The sequence below is a fragment of the Pinus tabuliformis genome, chromosome 7, assembly GCF_031772625.1.
Source record: "Pinus tabuliformis cultivar Carrire ecotype Pingquan chromosome 7, CPIR1, whole genome shotgun sequence".
Classification (NCBI taxonomy): domain Eukaryota; kingdom Viridiplantae; phylum Streptophyta; class Pinopsida; order Pinales; family Pinaceae; genus Pinus; species Pinus tabuliformis.
Window position 1 is genome coordinate 1,396,930,950 of NC_142293.1, and position 6,000 is coordinate 1,396,936,949.

The following is a 6,000-nucleotide window of genomic DNA, read 5'->3' on the forward strand; positions in this document are numbered from 1 at the left end:
TAAGGTAAAACCTCTCCAACTCTTGATGTAACCTTAGATGGTTGAAGAAATTTTTTGTTGGAATTCTTTGGTTATAGTTGTTCATTCATAGTTTGATGTTTGTTGTAACTAAGAAATTAATTTAAATGTGATATGTTCTGGCTTCTTGATCTCGTGGTGAAATTAAATTTGAAGATATGATATGTTGTTAGTTGACCATTCAATTCAAATGTCATCCAACAAAATCTACTTCATCTAGGGTTTCATTTGTGGTGATTTGTCTATTGTTCATGGTTGAAAATTATTACGTACTAGCGATTTCATGGTTGTGGCAGTGCGTTGGTTTTGGTAGTTCACTATCACTTTATTACCTAATACCTAAACTTGAAGGTATCTTCATCCTACAAATTTGATTTTTATATATGATGGTAACTGAGGGTACTCATTTTAATAAATGAATTACTTAATTGAGGTGAATGGATGAGCACATCAAGGGCCATGGTCCATACCACATGGCATGCATATTATCTTAGCAAGGGCATTTGAAAATACTATTCATTCCATTGTCCATGATCCTAACTATATATATGTTTAAAATTAAACGATCTCTTTCCAGTTCGATCTCATGCATACTTTTACTATTTTTTCACTAGTTTGGTTTTGTTTTATTGCTATATGCTTTAGGTTCATGTTTTTTACATGTAGGCTAGTTTAGTTAGTTTTTTTAAGGCTCGTGTGTTATGCATGTAGTGGGTCCAAAAAGTTGAGATTCGTAAATTGCCATGGTTGGAATTGTTTCTTTTGTTTTAAATTCATTTTCTTCTAGGCCTCATAGAAAATGCCATCTTGTAATGCTAAATTGTTATTATGCAGACCTTTGGTTCCCTAGAACAGCAGTCAAAACAAAATCATGTGGCAGTTCAACAATTGCTTGATTTACAAAATATGCCCCCTCAGAGTTCATCTCAACTTCAGAAATACCCAGAAGTGCAGCCTTGAAACTGGACACAGGTTCAAATGGAGTCTAAAATCATGGAACCTCCACCCATTAAACAAATGAAGAAATATTCTCAAGCACAAAATCAACACCAAGAGAGGCAACAAAAGGATCAGATTCAAGGACAACAACAATTGCAGTAGCGGGACCACCAGGAATGACAAATGCCATTTGTTTCTCCACTTCAACCAGAGGCACAATAGCTCAAGTCTAATGCTAATATTGAATGATTCATGCAAGGAGACTCTTTCTGGCACTGTAATGCTACTAGTGAAATTATCCAGGTGTGTTTCTATTAAATGGATGCTTGTCAAAATTGTTTGTCATGATTTCATATGGACATGTCTACAATGTTGGAGGAAAAATAGCCAAAAGGAAAATATTTAACCTGTGTTTTAAATTTTTGTTAAAATGGTGGAAATCATCATGTTGTTTGTGATGTTTGGTGATTTCAGATTTCCTTATAGTTGAGATTTGTGATTAATTCCCTTGCTTACATCTAGCTTTAGAATTCATCACTGGAATAGTTTCACAAAAACTTTTAGGGAACTAACTCAACATAACTTATAAGGGAAGCCAATTTTCTTATTGGAAAAATTAAGGGAATAGAGAAACCTTTTTGAATGTTTAATTAAGGTGCTTGCAGTTACATTATTTTCTTCCATGACAACTATCTTTACATTCCATATGAGCAAGTTATATTATTTTCTTCCATGAGAACTATATTTATATTCCGTATTAGCAATTTACATGTTTCAGTCCTTAAGGGACTACTGAGACTCAATAACACGGCTCCAAGCCATTACAACAAAGCTCATCATGTCACTTACCGGAATTGAACCTCGGTGGGGAGAATTACAATCTTTCCTCCCAACCACCTGAGCTAAACCCAATTAAATGCTTGTGCTCACATTGTCTTGATATTTGTCAATTTAAAAGTATTTTTTGCCTCTTTCTTGCATTGCCTATGAATGGTAAAATAGTTTAAACTATGCTTAGTCATATGGATGTAGGGTTTAACATCATAACAATGTACAAGATGAAGGTAATATTTTTAGCTCTAGTTAAATTTGACGTCTCTCATTGATAATTAACATTGTAACATGCTTGTGAATGTGCATTCAAAAGAGGATTTGTTATTCTATATGTGTTTATTTAACCTTTTTCTACTTTGGAGATGTTGTTATCTGAGTGCTATTGTTCTTTTAATCTGCAACTATGGTCTTCACACATGCAAGACCTTAGCCTTTGTGAAGATGGTGATTGTTGCGATGATTTTAACATGTCCGATGTCAATCTCAAATTTGAAAACTATGAAGACATATTTGCTAGTTCCAAAGATCAGACTGTATTCTTCTTCGAGGATGTAGGAGCATATTGTTCTTCCACACAGATGAATGTTTCTTTTTTTGATTCAAGTGACCACATTGAGAGTGCCCCTAAGGTTTAACCACATATTGTGTGAACCAATGATTGATAAAATTGTTTTGTTGGTATTAGTTCTAGTCCATGTTTATCCCCTATAGGTTGTAATTGTACATGAAAGGGTCATTCTTGTCATCTATAGTTATGGATCGGAAAAGCATATTTTCCTTCATTGTCCAAATATTTGTAACATTGTAACTTATTATAAATGTAATTAGTGAAAAGACAATAATGACAATGATGGATGTTGTCTAAGGCTTCCTTAAAGTTACAAAAGCAATTTAGCATAAAATACTTCTCTAAAATATTCTATAGATTATATCAATGTCGTTATAGTAGTTTTGTTGATTATATCAATATTCTAAAATTCTTTATGATACTTTCATTAGTATGAAGATAGTTGGAGCCTTAGGGTTGAATCTAGTGTTGACATCGAAGACTCAACATCCTACAAATATTAATGGATCATCTAATATATTAGAGGCCTGTGTTTGACATAACTATACATGGATCGGCAGGTGATGTCATAGACACATCTTTGCTAGCCTCCTATTGCATTGGGAGAAAGTGCACATGTTTGTTTCCTCCCCTTTGCTTTGCCCTGCCTTTTGACCCTACTCCTACTCTTAACCCTACCTCCTGTCAAGTTGAGAATGTTGTGGATGTGTTTCACTACTCTCTCTTTATTTCCTTTTAAAGTCTTGTTTAGATCCATGTAACCCAATTTATTAAAATATTTGTTCATTGAGTGATTGGTTTTTTTGGGGTTGCCCTAATTTGAATGGATTATGATCTGTGCCAGTTTGTTAATTTTGATTCTAAATATTATGGAAACAAGACAACTGGAATTCATGTAGGAAAGTATTTGTATTTTTAGAGCTAAAGTTATGCATATTTGTAATAATTGGGTTGGGGATGAATGATAGAGGTAGTTTGTGAAGAATCTGGATTGTGGATATCTATTCTATTGTGCATTGTTGCATTTTGTTGTTTAATACAATTTAGACAATGTTTTTTTGGATGTGATTTATTGTGGCATCTTAATTTTAAGTAGCCCTGCCTCTTAGGCATCCCCATATAAGCTTTACCATTGGAAGTTTGAGACATTTTCATTACCAACTAATTTTTTTACAAAATAGCTTATGATCGTTGTCAACATTGGATAACTCCAAAGTTGGTATAAATCTAAGCAAGTACTTTTCACTTAGAAATGCTCTAATTATCTTATTATACTTGAAATGTGTGTGCATTTAAAAAGTTCATTAACTTTTCATTACTAGCTTCTCAATGTTAGCTATGTTTTAAATTATTAGTTTGACCCACATAGAGAGATTAATTGTTGTAAAATTATTTGCAGGTTGAACAAAAGGGTTGTATAGCGATTACATTTGTCTACAAGTGTACTTTTCCTTATTCATCATCTCAGGAAGACCAAATGCAACACAGATAGCAGTTGATTTCATGCTCGAATGGTATTACCTGTGTCTAGTTTTAGGTCCTTACACTTTAATATAAGATTCTTTTGTGGTTAGTTATTTTTTTGGCTTTTGTTATGTGCATAAATTTTCTATTATCATTTTTCCATATTTGTTTACAGTGCTTTGTTCCACCATTACTTTTTGTATGGCAGGTTTATCGATCCAGTAACGTCAGGGGACTGCCCATTTATAATGAGAGATAAGTTTGGTGACCATTTGCCAAGGTTCATTGAGAAACAACCTTAACAGTTAAAAGGATCCTTCAACTTCCTCAGAATGAATTATTACACAAGTCAATACATTGTCATACATGTAATTTACAAGCCAACTGTCATATATTATTTATTATATGTTGTCTTTGTCTTTCCATTTTTTCACTAGTTATCTGCATCATGAGCTTTTTAGCATGTAACTTAGTTGACATGATTGTGCTTAAACTTTCTCTGAAGGTTGAATACTCAGTTACTAAGGTGTTCTTTTCTATGGTGATGTTTTATTTGTTTTGTTTACATAGGTCATATGGCCACATAATGGCCATGATCGCTCAGTTGAAGAAAACTTGTACGAGTTTCTTACTTTCATGGGGGAAAATGGAATTGACATTCCTGATGTTGAGGTATATGTCGCATAAATATTTTATAGTCTACTTTAGTTTATATTCAAGTCCTCATCGTATTTCATGTCTTACACTTTGCATTGTATCTTCTTTCGATTTCAGGAGAGGAGCTCAATATTGATGGTAAGAAACAAGAATTAAAGAAAGAGGAGAACAATAACACTGGAGCGACAATTGCAAAAAGAGATAGAAGAGAACCGGTCTAGTGATACCTTTAGAGACAATATCCTGCATAAGGCACACACATAAAGATTAATGGTCAAGTCTTCAGAGTTGGTGAATTCACTTTCATTTCCTTAACAACACAGTGATAATGTTTTGAAGTGATAAAACAATATTTCTTGTGTAAATTGTAATCCAACCAATATTAAGTTGGAAACTCATATTGTAATATTTGACATTTTATATAATAAAAATTATATGGTTGAAATGAATTATATTTGCACTTGATATTGTTTACTATTGTAATTAACATATGTAACTTTGCATTTTCATATTAGATGAACATGTACATTGTATGACATTTTATTAATTTAGTTGTAAAATCATGCTAGTTAATTTATGTTGATTAATAATAGACACATAAAATCAATCTAAAACTACTAAATTAGTAGTTTATATTGATTAATGATGACCACAAATAACATGGCTATATGACTAAATTAGTCATTATTAATGAAATTAATTGAAATGAATAGAAACTACTAAATCAGTTGTTTATATAATAAATATGAAACTACCAAAAAAATATAAATGACTACTGCAAATAATAAATTTGTGATTAAAAATGACGAGTAAATTTTCCGTATATACAACTATTACTAGCTAATTTATAGTATCTTATAACACGACCAAAATTTAGTGATATTTTTTTGGTCATTAATTAGTTTCAAATGATGACTAAAATTTGCATATATATATGACTATTAGTAACTAATTTACAATGTCTTATAATACGACCAAAATTTTGGTCATGTTGTAGCGACTACAACCACCCTCCAAACTTTTGCTTTAGCCTTATTTTAGAGCTTCCCTTCCAACCTTCACAACAGCTTGCCTTGCCTCGTCAAGTTCACAAGCTTCAGTGTCATTCTTGCACAAAGGCAGCCTGTCGGTCACAGCTTGATCCATTCCCCTCACAGGTTGTTCACCTGGACTTGGTCCGGCTACAGGCTAAGTAGCTTCCCCTTGAAAATTGCGCATTTTTGAAGGGAAACCAGCTTTACCTCCATAAATTGTGCAATCCTCTCTAGCAGTCTGTTGGGCTCCAGGATTGCGCAATCCTACCTGCGAACACTCCGAGCAGGATTTGCGCAAATTTCCCTAGCAAGGTTGCTTAGCTCAGAATTTGCGCAAATCGGGGCAACAGTTAGCTGCTTTGCCCAGAAATTGCACAAATCTCCTGGGAGTGAGCAAAATAGACTTGCATGCATGGGTTGCTTCTTCCAAGGCAGCATGCAAAGGCATCCCTTGTTTCAGGAATCTATGTTTAGCAGTTGGAGGTT

The 6,000-nt window shown here is 33.4% G+C and overlaps 1 protein-coding gene across 3 annotated transcripts in view; it reads left to right on the top strand.

The window, feature by feature from the left end:
- Nucleotides 1-4,700, top strand: part of LOC149252886 (pentatricopeptide repeat-containing protein At3g16610-like) — a 171,300-nt gene extending 166,600 nt beyond the window's left edge. For 2 of the 3 annotated variants that reach the window (XR_016267016.1, XR_016267018.1), the window contains 3 exons: nt 3,759-4,191; nt 4,394-4,495; nt 4,598-4,700. The gene's annotated coding sequence lies outside the window, so the exon portion shown is untranslated. The remainder of the gene's footprint in view (nt 1-3,758; nt 4,192-4,393; nt 4,496-4,597) is intronic. The other variant, XR_016267017.1, reaches the window with a different exon arrangement.
- The last annotated feature ends 1,300 nt before the right edge of the window (nt 4,701-6,000 follow it).